Source organism: Cavia porcellus, unplaced genomic scaffold (genome assembly GCF_034190915.1).
Source record: "Cavia porcellus strain 051 isolate PalLab524CR breed Dunkin Hartley unplaced genomic scaffold, mCavPor4.1 scaffold_31, whole genome shotgun sequence".
Classification (NCBI taxonomy): Eukaryota; Metazoa; Chordata; class Mammalia; order Rodentia; family Caviidae; genus Cavia; species Cavia porcellus.
In genome coordinates, this window is record NW_026947514.1 from 30,572,250 (window position 1) to 30,587,388 (window position 15,139).

At 35.9% G+C, this 15,139-nt stretch overlaps 1 protein-coding gene across 26 annotated transcripts in view; it reads right to left on the bottom strand.

Annotated features, from left to right (window-relative positions):
• Sipa1l1 (signal induced proliferation associated 1 like 1) overlaps positions 1–15,139 on the bottom strand; it is a 334,454-nt gene that overhangs the window by 301,372 nt on the left and 17,943 nt on the right. For 19 of the 26 annotated variants that reach the window (XM_063241579.1, XM_063241588.1, XM_063241596.1 and 16 more), the window contains one exon: positions 10,412–10,505. The exons of the other annotated variants lie outside the window; for them this stretch is intronic. The gene's annotated coding sequence lies outside the window, so the exon portion shown is untranslated. The remainder of the gene's footprint in view (positions 1–10,411; positions 10,506–15,139) is intronic. 26 annotated transcript variants of the gene reach the window in all.

Below are 15,139 nucleotides of genomic sequence, written 5' to 3' on the forward strand. Positions count from 1 at the left end.
ACTGGAGTGTAGGGGAATGAGCCAGGCACCTGGGTTTCACCGAGCCCCAGTTCCCAGGGAGGCAGTGGGGCATGGAATGGGCTTCTCCATGCCACTACTCCGAGGCTTCCCCTATGGCCATGGGTGTGTGCTGGCGGGGCTGCTTCCTCTATCTGCCTGTGTAGCCACACCAGGACTCACTCAATGGTGGCAGATACAAAAGGGCATGTCTGTCTGATTCTCCCAACCTAAGCTGGCTGCCCAAGGGAAGCAAGTGTCTCAAATGGCAGCCTGCGGGTGTAGCAGACGTATCTGGCTGTTTCTCCTTGCCCTTGCTGGTTACCTGAGGAATGCAAGCATCTGGATGGTAGCAGACATGCAGGGCCAGTTCTGGCTGTTTCTCCCTGCCCATGCTAGCTGCCCATAGGAGGCTAGCATTCCAACAACAGCTGAGCCCATACTCTTAAGTGAAACAAATCAGACTCACATATGTAAACACTATTGAATCCCTGATGTGAGCAACTAAAAGAGTAAATAAGGACCAAAATGTACAATAGTTATTGTGAAATTAGAAGACATTGTTTGAAAGGAAAGAGGAACTAGGATGGGTGTAGGGAGATAAAAAGGAAAGAGAAAGGGGAAACAAATAAATAAAAGATAATTGTACTTCTAGTTTCTAAGAAAAGTGTACACTAATATTGTTTGGAGAACTTTTTATGTTCATACCTTATACTCTACAACTACTTTGAAAATGACAATACACAGTGTATTAACTATTGTTAGTCTCATACTATTTTGTTATAAAATTGTGAATTTTTTCCATAACATAAAAATATTTTAAAAATAAAATAAAATGCTGTAACATCTACCAAGTGATTCTTACTAATAATATCCCTCACTCAAGGAGAACCCCACAGTGATTTTACTCCAGTGCTCACTAACTAATGTGTCCTAGGGCTGAGGATTTAGCTCAGTGGCACAAACACCTGCATAGCATGTGCAAGGTCACATGTTTAATCCCTGGTACCAAAAAAAAAAGGATTAGGCATACTTACGTGTCCTAAAGAAAAGGGATGACCAAGATGCTCCTAAAACAAATGAGAAATGCTAAAACTGAGTCATCCTGGCACTGCTGCTAGGCAAACAACCCTCTCCTCTAAATTTCATGAACAAGTTCTAAGGTAAATTTGTTTAGGCTATTGTTGCTTTGCTATTACATATTTACAAAAAGCAGGACCAGGTTTCCACAGTAATATTTTCATTCCTTCTTCATATTTACAAGTCTACCCTGTGTATGCTTTTAAGCTTACCAACACCAACTTTGACTTGCACAATACCAATCTCAATACCAAACCACACAAGACTCTTGTATCCACCTCCCTAATGAAAGCCACTGAAAAATACAGTGTTTAGCCCTCAATCACTACTCACCTCTGACACTGGCCTGAGACAGTAAGCTAAGGACTACTTGACTCAGATCCTAAATTTTAACTAGCAGGAAAAAAATGTTAACTAGGACAAAAACATTGACATTTAAATATACTCAAGAAATTACACTGTCTTCAAGTACTAATCTTTTCTAAAAGGAAAACCTCCAAATATTAAGGTTAACTATAAGAGGTAAAACAATCAAATAGCCCAGTCCTGTCCTTGAAATATGTATAAGTAATCGTTTTCCATACTATCACAATCATTATCATGAATTCCACACCCCTCCAAAAGGAACTGGCCACAAGAAAGTAAACTTATCATACCAGAAATACATTCATAGGGACAAGGGTACGAAGAATAAGCAACCTCACCAGCACACCCAATGAATAACCATGAAACTATAAAATTGATACACACTAAGTTGCCAATAAATTGCCAAATTCAGTAATAGTTCAATTCGATAATCTCTCTTTTTTTTTTAAACCGGTACTGGAGATCGAACTCACAACCGCGTGCTTGCAAGGCAGGCGCTTATGCTGCTGAGCTAAATCCCCAGCCCCCAATAGTAATAATCTCTTAACAACATTTATTTTGAACATTTTGAGAATCAACAAATCATATGCAAATTAATATACAACAGTGACATCTAAAACCAAAATCCATTATGATTTTTCAAGCATTAAAGCTGCTTGCCTCTTATGTCGTCATAATTACAAGAGCTCTATTTTTTAAAAAAATAATTTCTAATGTTTTAACTACCATATAACATATTTTACAAAAGCATTATAAATTTACCATTCCTTCTATGATCTATTTGCTTCTTCTATCTATTTGCTTCCAAATATAAAGCCCAAGAAGGAGGAGCTTCCAAACTCACTGTTACATTAATGAATGCTATACTGTTTAAATGCCAATTATGTTATGCCAATAAAGGAAATTACTAATATTGCATTTTCCCCCAGTTTTCCCAATTAAGGCAAAACAATTTTCTTGACTTCTGAAACTTGCCTTAAAGAGGCGTACATAAACAGCATAAGAGTGCTACTAAGCTGCTAGACTCTGGTCATCAATCCCACCAATTTCATGTTTAAATATGACAATAATCATATGGGTACTGTGATGATTAAGAGATCAAAGAGGGCTAGATCCAAAGGATTGTAAAGTGGTCATATTCTCCACCTCTGCTTAAGATTACCTCTTTGCTTTCCTCTATGGCTCACAGCTACTGCTCTCTAAGAAGGTCTTTCATCCTGGATACACAGATTTTAGATTTGGTTTATCCTCCCTTTGAAAGAATTTGATCTGTACCTTATTCCTTTAAAGTCCTATTCTTACTAAATGGAGCTGGCGTACCAGAACTAGAAAACATATTCAGATATCATTTCACACAACACAGACACTTACCAGTAGTCTTTGAAAAACATTCCACAATACCAAGTCAAACATGGAGCAAATTCCCAAACTTTAAATAAATATTTAGGCTTAGACTATTCTATCTTCATGCAGAACTAAACCTGCATATGAAGGCATTATGAAACTGTTTTACAAAGCATAGGGCAAGTTTAATGCCACAACAAAATATTCAACTGGAAGTTATTTACAAGAAGCCTTCCATTGGGCCGGGGATATAGCTCAGTGGCACAAGTATCTGTTTGGCAAGTGTGAAGTCATGAGTTTGATCCCCAATACAAAAAAGAACTATTCCATTATCAAAGAGCATAAAAACAAACAGCATAATTTCTCATTAACAAAGAGTACATTAATCATTTATTTCAATACCTTCTACATGTACCCTACTTTCTAACTTTTTAAACACTTTTCTGTTTCTTATTTTACAGATATGATATTCTTAACAAGTATAAACTTTACTTGTCCCATTTCCAGATGAAATAGGCAGTATATTTAAATGATTCACACAGATGAAAATGGCAAGAACTCAGTAACCTAAATCTTAGGGTAAGGAAATACCTATGCTAAGACTAAGAGGTCTGATATGTTCATTTTTTGAAAAAAAAGTACTTAAAAGAGTACTGTAACAAAACTTCTCTAAATACAAAAAAGTGGATCATTTGACTGCAACTGTTAGCTCTACCAAAAAAATGACAGTTCCATGAACTCTGCAAAGTGAAAAATGTCTATATTGTTTACCAAACTGTACACAAAGAAAAGAAGCAACACTAATACTGTCTCAAAACATAAGAAAAAGTAATGAAAACTATTAGTTTCCAAACTACTGAAACATAATGGAACTGACATATACATTTTTTCCTTATATAGCAAATAACACAGAAATAAGGGTGTCTTACAGCCTAAAAACTAAGTGACAATAAGTTTTGTCAGTTAAAAAGCTTAATATAAGCTGAGTATGGTGGCTTAGGTCTGGAGGCTGAGAAAGGCAGAGCACTATGAATTCCAAGCCAGCCTGACCTACAAAGTGTATTCAAGGTCAGCCTAACTTGCTGAGCGAGATTCTGTTTCAAAAAGACAAAAACAATCAATAAAAAAAACAAATTCAAAAAACTGACAAAAATTCTATAAGACCAATTTTTTTAAAAAATCAATATTAAAAATGATTTTTTAAAAAAAAATACCTGGGAGCTTGGCATTTAGCTCAGCAGCATAAGCACTTGTCTGGCAGCACAGTTATGAGTTTGATCCCCCAGTACCAAAAAAAAAAAAAAAGACATACCTTAGGCAATGAAAATAATTAAGAGAAAAAAAATATAGACTTCATTTAACTTTATTCAATAATACAGACAAATTCAACTTACATGAAATGGACAAATATCTTAAAAAACAGAACCTATCAAAACTGATACCCAGCCAAGCATGATGCTAAGGCAGAAGAATCACAGAGCTTGAGGCTGTCTGAGCTACAGAGCAAGATCCAATCTCAAAAAAAAAAAAAAAAAAAAAAAAAAAACAAGGCTGGGTATTTAGCTCAGTGACATAAGTGCCTGCCTTGCAAGCAATGTAGTCATGAATTTGATCCCTGGTACCAAAAAAAAAAGAAAATTTATACCATAAAGAGCAAATTTAAATACTCTCGTCTGTCATTTAAAGAATTGACTATACCATCAAAAATATTCCAAAAATGAAGATGCCATGTCCAGATGGTCTCACTGGTAAATTCTATCAAACTTTCAAAAGCTAAATAATACCAATATCACACAAACTTTTGCAGGAAATAAAAAGACCACTGCCCAACTCATTTTATAAGGCTAACATAATGCTTATAACTAAACCCAGATTATAAAAATTACAATATAAAAATTACAGACCAGTATCCCTAAATACAAACACAAAAATCTTTAAAAACTTTAAGCACATCAAATACAATACGTAAAAAGATTCACCATAAACAGAATCAGTTAAGAGATTCAGAAAAGGCATCTGACAAAATCCAACAGTCATTAATGATTTCAAAAAAATTAAAACCAACATAATACTTAAAGACAAAAGACTAAATTATCTCCTGAGATGAAGACTAAAGTAAGATTTAGGACCACTCCCCAGTCAACACTACTGAAGAACTTAACTAAAAATAAGATAGAATTATCATTGGAGGGATGAAGAAAGGGAAGAAAGGGAAGTAAGAGCGAAACCGCTTTCTCTAGAGGAATAAATTAAAAGATAAAATTTACAACTGAAAATGCAGGCTGCAGAAGTTAAAATATATTCCTTAGATATATATGGCAGTAAATGTCAGAAGGAATAGTTGCCTCTGGGGAGTGGTAAGAAAGACAAACAATAGTTTGTGGTTTTTTCTCCCCACCACACCCCCTCCCCATTTCAAGCCTCATATTTCTGGTTTTACGTACTGTTGAAACCTGGCATATAATTAATTTGCCATCTTTGGCAGAAAAAAAAAAGTTAAGTCACAGAAATACCAGGAAGAGATGGAAGGGTTAGAGGGAAAATAAAATATTATACACTAAAAACTGAAGAATATCTATATATTTTTAAAACACCAGTGACATTTTAACCCATTCCCAACATCTAACTTGGTAAGAAAGCCCATGGAGGAGCTCCACAGATGGTTTTTAAAGTAGATTCTACACCATGGGGTAATTTCTCCTTGAAAATGTACTGTATGTGGTCCATGTACTCATTTCTGTGTTTGTAAAGGGTAATCAGCGATTATGCAATTGAACATTCCAGTCACCCCAGGGCATTCTGTGTTTTTAAAAGAGTGTTTATGGCCATCTCCTGCCAAACAACCATAATACCACTTAACCTCAGTTCAACCACTGCTTGAATGAACTTGTTAGGATTACACTGAAATACAGATGCAAAACAAATAGGAAGCCAAGTAATGTGATGTCCACATAAGGAAACAGGAAAAATTCTTCACACAAGGCTCCTTAGTCACTAAAACAGAATATATAAGAGAATTTAAAATTTTATAAATTGAAAATGTTAATGTAAACCATAGAGAAAAACAAATTGTAAAATGTACAAAAGGAAATGAATTACTCTAAAACATAGGGTAGATCATCTCAAAAAGAAGCCCAGGTGGATGGCAATAAAATACAACACTGTTTACTTCGCGAGTAATTTCATAAATCTGGAAATAGAAGGATAAAAAGAGAAATTTTTAAAAATGTATTGTTTAGGGAAGATTATCATACATTTGATTTGTATCTATGCATACAATATGTAGAAATACTACTTCCTGTGATCCAACCCCTGCAAGAGACCAAACTAATTTTAAAATTCTAAACAAGCCTACACAAGAAGGTGAGCCAATATACTTTTTCTCTTCCGTCAATCAACAAATATGTATTGGCCAAAAATATTTCCTCTAAAAGGAAATATTCTCTAATACCAAGAATGAGACTGTGATAACATCTAAACTATGGTTTATCATGTTTTCAAACCTTTTAACAAAATAAAAAGCATAGCAAATAAGACTGAAATTCTACCAACAGATTTGTTTCAACCATTCAGCTATCAAATCTCAAGCTCATGAAGCATTAAGAAAACCAAATGTAAATTAAAATAGTGGCTCAGGCGTGGTGGTGTAGCCAAGCGTGTAATCCCAGCCCTCAGGAGACTGAGGCAAGAGGACCACTGGAGTTGAAGAACAGACTGGCTACCAAATGAATTCAAGACCAGCCTAAACTGCACAGTAAACCCTGTCTCAAAAAAAAAAAAAAAAAAATGGAAAAAATGGTGACACCTCCTGACCTTCAGACTGTATTGTATCACTATTGGGAAATGTGACAAGTGTACACAAAGAATATGTGTGAAGCCACACTTTTGCTAAAATTCAATATGATCATTACTGAGAAATAACCACCCAAAACTCCTGAAAACACTCACTCATTCCTATACATGTCAACATGCTTAAAAACTGTAAGAATGCATTCTGTTTCTCTCATCAATAGGTATGAACCATTTCCATCTTCCACTGGTCCTGAAAAAAGAAGCCTTCCCAGAAATGTTCTCCTTATTACTCAAGTTAAGGGGAAGCATTACTAGAACTGCATTACACAATTCATCTGGCCTGCCAATGCCAAGTGTTCTTGCAAGCATTTCTTACAGTAGTGTTACTCAAGATAACAGCTGAGTAAATGGACTGCTTAGCTTAGTCATATCTCACCAGTGAGAGCCAACCAAGCACCTCCCCTCCCTGGTAAGCGGAGGCAGTGGGGCAGACTGCAGACCTTCCAGGGGGAGAACCAACAGCAGCTCCTGAGATCCGTGCCATGTTGGAACTGAGGAAGGTATGAAACCAAATGACTATCTTACCTCCCTGCTAAGCAATAGTGAACCTACTGCTACATGGCCTAGAGTCACTCACTGTCCTTCAATATGGAAATATGTAGAAAATGCAGCCAAAAGAACTAGAGGGATTTATATAATCTAATATGGAGTGATCTAAGACATATGGATGTTTTTAAAGACAAATAATCAGACACCACTTCAGACAACCAAAAATATTTGTTATGTAGATATTTTTTCACTTAAATACATACACAAAAGATTGAAAATATGCAATTAACAGTTACCTCTAGGTCTTAGACTTGAACTTGAGGCAATTCTGCGTCAGGCTCTAACGTGCTAGGATCACAGGCTTGTACACCTGGCTTTTCTGGGTCTTAACTCCATATAATTTTCTGTTATTTGATTATCTCAGTGAAACTATATTTCATTTGCATAAACCATGAACCTCAAGGAAAAGTTAGCCAAAAATGCAGCAGGCTTTAAAAAAAGAAAGTTCAGAAAGCACCCAACAGTTTATAAAGGCCTTTACCGTATTACCTAATTAATTTGATTCCCACGATAAGCAGCTAGAATCCAGGAAAGTAACCTTACCTTAACGTAAGAACAGTGATAGTGACCTCAAGATTAGAGCTCAGGCATGGAGATGCTTGCCTATAACCCTGGCTACTTGGGAGAGCCAGGAAGATTAAAAATTAAAGGCTAGTCTGATCAATGTAATGATCTTGTCTCAGAATAAAATTTTAAAATTAGCTCAATAGTATAGTGTTTGCTTAGCAAGCACTGGGCCTTAGGTTGGAGAGCCAAACACAACTATGGTCCTTTTATCTGTAAAAATCAGTGATCTGGTCTGCAGGCTATGTGCTATTGCTACAGAAGGCTGGCCTCTATACCAAAGCTCTTTGAACCTATATAGTGCTTCTGTTCACATGGAAGTTCATAACATAGAGGAAAAGGTATTAATTAAAGTAGGATTCAAAGTCCTGGACTAATCTTGAGTATACCACCACTAAGATTTGATAGTAACTCACTCTACAATAACGACTTTCTGTGGCTGCACATCAGATTCAGTGGTGATGCTTTTAAGAAATAGTAATCCCCACATTCGATCTCCAAAAATTAGGATTTATTAAGTCTGAGCATAAGATCATATATTAAAAGTAACCACGTTATGTTCATATGCAGCTTTAGGACCAGCTTTAGAACTTGATATTCTTACCTGGTAGAAATAAACATCACTGTGCTACATAATTCAGTTAAAATGAAGAAGGCATGCAGTAATACATAGGAAATCCCCTTATAAATAATCAAATGCCTTCTGTAAAACCAATTACTTTTTATTAATTCAAACATGCACTGTATCTTCTGTGTGCCAGGAATATGCTCAGGAATAAAAGTCAAAAATCAGAAACAAGCTCACTGTCCCTTCAATACGGGAATATGTAGAAAATGCAGCCAAAAGAACTAGAGGGATTTATATAATCCTGGGAACAAGGGAGAGACGACAACCTCAATAAGGTGGGAAACTACTATGTCTTCAAACAACTGCTGAGCAGAGGAAAAAGGCACAGCAATGGCACAAGGATGGCCTTGACTAATAAGACCCACAGGGTTGAAAGCATGTAGAGGTGATGGGGGGATTAAAGAAGGCTTACACAGAAGAGACCCACAAGCTAGATCTTCGCATTCTAAACAAGACCCATCACATGCAGGTGAGTCATTCAAGATGACTGAAGATATATGGAGATGAGGTTTACAGAAACTATAAGAACATAAATAGGTCAGAGGAGGCTGGGGCCAAGAAATATTTTAGGAAAATGGAAATATACTGTATCTTCACTGTGGTCATAAAATTACAGGCATTTATCAAAATAGCACTATATACTGGCTGGACTTTCCAATATAGAAATTGTACCTCAATAAACCTATCATCCAAAAATAATGATATTTGCTATTTTAGTTATATAGTCAATGCATTCCAGAAGCATAAAACTGTGCCAATGTCATTACTCTGCAGCAAATGAATATGCACTTGTATATTCATAAGCTTAAAATTTTCTCCATTTCAATTTGTAATATAGTAAATAGTGATGAATGTAATAGACATATACAGAAAGTCTCTGGAGCCAACAATTTTTAACAGTGTAAAGGGTTTTTAAGTTTGAAAACCAGTGCTGTAAGTAATGGGGAGGCCCTGAAGTGCGCTAAGCAAGAAAAATAGGAAAGAGGGATGCACGGAAACTTAAGAACTTACTGTAGGATCTGGTTAATAAGGCTGATCTTGGAAAGGATAAGAAAGAAAGCAGGTATACACATTATCTGCAGCTTGTCATAAATCCCAGAGTTTTGTCTCTACTGGATGGTCTCTTTGTTAGCATATAAAGTTTTCTGTTAACTTCTAAAGTAGTTAGAAAATGAAGTCCGCTGTCAAAGTCTTCCTGCACTGCATTACTGATTTTTTAGGTTATTCGCATTGGCACACTCAATTGCCACTGGCCCTCTTCAAATGATGCCAATAATTTAAATTTGACTTTTAAACATTTTAAACTTGAAAAGCAGCCTTCTTAAAGAGATACTATAGGTAACTACATATTTCATGACCAATGAGACAAATTAGGTAGTTATTTAAAAATCTGTATTACTTCTCTAAATTGTATTTTCAGTTGTATTCAGAAACAATGACAATCTTAACTTAGCACAGGTTTTTCTACGCAATGTCCACTTGAAGAAAATTTGCTCCTAAATACTAGCCCAGAACATTCCAAATTATCTTGAGTATAGATATCTTTCTGTAATCTTCTCATGCCCAAAACTATTATAGCACTGTGGTGTGCCACAAAGGTCAAGAAATCATTCTTAAAACCATCATTCATTATGCTTTAAATAAATAGAAAGATAGATGGATGGATGGATGGATGGATGGGTGGATGAATGATCAACCAATCATGTAATGGAAGTGGTTAAGTATTAGAAAAATGATCTTCCCACATACATACATAAAAAACCTCAACTACAGTTTTGTAAGCCATTTTAAACGTGCATGTACATGTGTGTTTTAACTAACACTTGTATATTGCTTCTCTAATTGTTTTAAGTAGCCAACTACACTAATTTCTTTAGTTAATAATAAACAGATGGAAATCTATCTGAAGAATTTGATTTACAACCTTTTAAAAACTTCATCTGTATTTCTACCTCAGAAGTCTAAGGAACTCCAGACTTCTGCCAAAGCAGTCCTTGTGTTATTAAAATAAAAATAAAATTAGACCCTTACCTGAAAGTAGAGTCCTTTTGATTCTATCTTTTCTAAAAATCTTGAAAATTAGGCTACTGACAGTACTACAGGAGATTCAAATATGAAATTTCACCTATGGATTGAAAAGGGAAAATAATTAAATACATGCATAAGACTGAAACATCAGTTTAATCAAAGGTGAATTTTCTGTATACTTGTTAAAGCCAAAAGGTTTCTGCAGGAAATCTGTCTTCTGTGATACAGATCTAAAATGGAAAGTGTGGGTAGTCCTTCCTGGCTCACCATTCAGAATTGGCCAATGGACTGGTGGACCAGACAGCTTTAGCTCCAACTCTAGCCTTTCACCTGCCCTCACACTGCCACACCTTAGAAAAATGAAAGAGAAACAAAGGCACTTCAGCCTCAAAGCCAGTCTCTGCCAAAAAAAACTTTGACTTATTCTCCTTAAACCACATTCAGATAAACTACCAAGTTTTTCAAAACCTGAAATCCAGAAATGTGAAAAACAACAAGAACAAGTAAGTCTTTAAAACTGTCTTGCACTAGAGCTGTGATTTCTTGATCTGTTGCTGGATTTTAGAGCACTAGAGATCGAACCCTGGGCCTTGAGCATGCTAGACAAGTGGAGAACTGGGATTTCTAAAGAACAGAAACAAATAAACAGACAAACAAAAAAGGCAAACTAAGCTTTCTCAGCTATTGTGCTCTAGTGGCAATGTGAATGTGAAACAGTGGCTTGACAGCCAGCTAGTCTAGCCTTAGCTGAGCTTCTTCCCACTCACAGTACACTCATATTTGCCAAGATGTACATGACCACAGATACCATATGTAAACTAGTAACCATATGACTGCCAGAATGGAATGCAAATCCAATGATTCTATGGGAACACTGTACCTGCATACCCATCAAGAGGGTAAACAAGCTGAGGGATAACTGAAAACACAATACATCCTCTGGGAGAAAAAGACTACAATAAAAGAATACCTGGAAAAACAATTATGGATTTGCTACTGCCCAGCTAAATCTGAAATCCTTAAATTAATGGGAAAGTTGAAAATATAAGACAGTAACAAATTCAAACTTAATATAGGGATTCCAAGTGACAAAATACTCAGGAGGATCAATGATCACATTTCTTTTTTTTCTTTTTCGCACCAGGGATCGAACTCACCACCTCACTTGTCAAGCAGGCGCTTACACCGCTGAATTAAAAATCTCTGGCCCAGTGGTCCCATTTCTAGAGATTCCAGGCCTAACCTGAAAATTGCTCATGTCTCTAGAAGCTTCTTATCAAAAATGCTAACAAGACTGCTTAGCAGGAACAGATCCTTCACAGGCCACCAGAAACTGTATAATAACCCTTTACACAGTTACTCCTCTGTCAGTTACAAGACAAAATCTCAGCGTGAGGAACACCTGCTCCTAAGATACTCATCTCAAAACTGTTTCATTAAGCAACACTGGAATGTAAAATATGCATACTAGCTGTACATTTGCATTTTAGAAAATATCTGTGTGGCACAACTAAGCATATTATGAGCAAATACAGATTAGAGGCTTTTAGAGGTAAATGAGTGATCCCAATACCCATTACCACCGTAATACCCTCAGTTTTACAGATAGAATTTAAATCTCCAGACTACCAGCCCAGAGCTCCTGCTTTTATACCATTTTCCAATGTAGTGAGAAAACAGTATTTTGGAGCATGTTAAAATTGAGTTATGCCTCACAGATGCATATCAAGATCTCATTTAACCATGTGCAGCAAAAGAAACAATTTACATAAAAAACAAGAAGTAAAAACCTAGAATGGTAAAATACTTGCACAGAATGCTTAATAAAGTTCTGGGTTCAATTCTCAGAGAACCACAAAACTTCCCAGGTATCTCCAGTTGGAAGAGTATAGTGGGGTTGGCTGTGTTTCTCCATACAAATATGGTCTAAATTTATCCTCAGAAAAAAATATGCAAAGTATCTAATAAAAAAACAGAATATGATGTCTTTGGGCCAGGGATTTAGCTCAGCAACATAAGCACCTGCTTGGCAAGTGCTAAATTGTGAATTTGATCCCCAGTACCAAAAACAACAACAACAAAAAAAAAAAAAGACAGAGAGAGAGAGAGAATATGATGTTTTCTTTTCCTTATACAGGATGTTGAAAGGGGCAAAGCAACAATCCTTTCTTCTCAAATTGAAGTTTAAAATATTTTCTAAGTAAGATACTTTTGCTGAGTTGTAATTAATTTCCTATAATATCCTTAACTTCAGAACGATAAAACAGACACAGTAACACTTCCTTCCCCATGGTATTTTGCCTTGTAACTTTGATTTCTGAACATTTCTTCAAAGGCAATAGTCTAGGATGATCTTATACCTGTATTCTGTTCATTTTCTCAACTTCCAAGTGACAATTTCTCAATAAGTACATTTTTGCATGACTAAAAAAATGTGCTTATACATCTAAAAACAGGAAGACTTACAATTTAAACAGGACAAATTATCTGCATGGCTTCTTAAAATTTTTCAAATAAAACATAGATTTCAAAGCAAATAATTGAGTTTTGCTCCCAGAGTTAGCCCCAGAGAGGCCTCTCCCACTAAGGAAAATGCATGACAAAAATGAGTCCCAATTTTGCCATTTACTTAGCTGTATGCTACTGGGCAAGTCACTTCAGTTCTGAACTTAAACATATATAAAAAGTCAACTTATTTGATTTCCAAGCTATTTTTATGCTTTTTAATATCCTTCTAAGACACTGTGTATGGTCTTTAGCTCCCTTGAATTCTAAAACTGGTATCTTTAATTATAATGAACATTTATAAACTACCTTATGCCTCAGGACTTAGTGAAGTAAATGAGAATCTTAGAACATTACAGACTTTATCTTCATTAAGTATACATCCTTGTCTCATGTTTTAGCTTCTCTAGAAAGGGTCAGACTAACAGATTCACACTGGCACATCTGGATGATTCAGCTGAAGAAAATTCCAACTCTGCCAAGGTAAAAGATCTTGATTCCTCCCTCTTCCTTCACTAATCATTCCTCTATCACCTCATACTCTGAAACTCAACTTTTTGCCATAGTGTTGACAATGAATCTGTGTATCTACTTTTATCATTTAATACTCTAGATGTTAACAACTTTTCTTCTGAATCTAGAGTTCTTTGTTTAATGCCAAATTAGGAAGTTCCAGAAAACTGTACATAACACAATTCACACAATTTATATTCTGTGTATACCAACTGATTATTTTGCCATTCTCAGTAAGTCTATATCTAACCAATGGAACTGAGAATTGGTCATTTTACTAGTAGAGATCCTAAAAATTAGCTCTTTTTGCCATATCATTCATATATTTATTCAATACTATTTAACAAGCACTATTCCTCATTCTTGCTGGAGTTATACAACTGACAAAAGTCTGCCTTCATGAAGCTTGTATTCTAATGGAGAAGATACATTAATAACCTGAATAATTAATAAACAGACAAATTATACAGAGGATATATATATATATATATATATATATATATGTAAAATGTTAAAAAGAGACATGTGTTACTGAAAAGATAAAAGGCATGCAGGTTGGATAGCAGGCAACTGTAGCCCCAGCAATTCAGAAGGCTGAGACAAGGGGGATCATTTAAGCTCAGAAGACTGGGCAACCCAGTGCCATCTGGCAAAAGGAAAAGGAAAAACAAAGGGAAAGAGGAAAGGAGAAGAAAAGGAAAAAAGCATAGGACAGCAGGATAAAGGGATTCAGGGATGAATGGGAAGACAGGTGAGCTGCAATCTTCTGTTGGCTTGGGTCAGAGTCAGACTCACAAAGGCAGTACCGTATCTGAGCAAAGGCACAAAGGAGATGAAGTGAGCCAAGCTGAGATTTTCCTAATAATTCTTAAGTAGTGGAGGCTATGCATGTAATGATGAATGCCTTGGCAAAAATACTGTGTCAGAGCAAATTTATGAACAACCCAGGTGAGTAAACAAAAGAGAGCTGTGTGTAAACCCCTTCATTTTTACTTATTATTGCATCAAGGAAAACTTAAAATCTTCAATTAGGCATTCTTAATGCATTTTCCCCCAAGTGTTGTTTGGAAAAAAAATTCTTCTGCAACTCATCTTCCTCAAAACTCAAGAATATCCAAGTGTCAGTGTCACACATAAAAGAGCACCAGTGTTATCCAGCTAAAAATTTCACTAAGATATTCCTATAGAAGGACTCAAATCTCCAGCAGGGAACTCCAACAGGAACTCAAGCTTCCTGCCAAACGTGGAAACAACTCTCTTCCCCACCCCTAAGGTAGAAAGAAAAGGCCTCAGCTATGAAACCAGGAGGCCTTTTCACCAACTAGCTATCACCTTGAGCAAATCATCACACTCCTTGAGTTTGGCTTTCTAAACTAAAAAATCTTGATACTGATTTCTTTTTTTTTTTTTTTTTTTTTTTTTTTTTTTTTGCGGTACTGGGGATCGAACTCATGACCTCGTGCTTGCCAGGCAGGCACTTATGCCACTGAGCTAAATCCCCAGCCCTTGGTACTGATTTCTAAGTCCCCTCTAGAACTAACTAATTTTAGAAAAATAGCCCTATAGGTTAATAATAATGTTATTCTGTACAACTCTGATAACCCACCATCACAGATTCATATTGACTTACTCTTCTGCAATCAGTAATCAATTTACAACTCACTGAAAATCCTCAATTCTATCTGATCAAAATAAATTCACTAGAACGGGCCC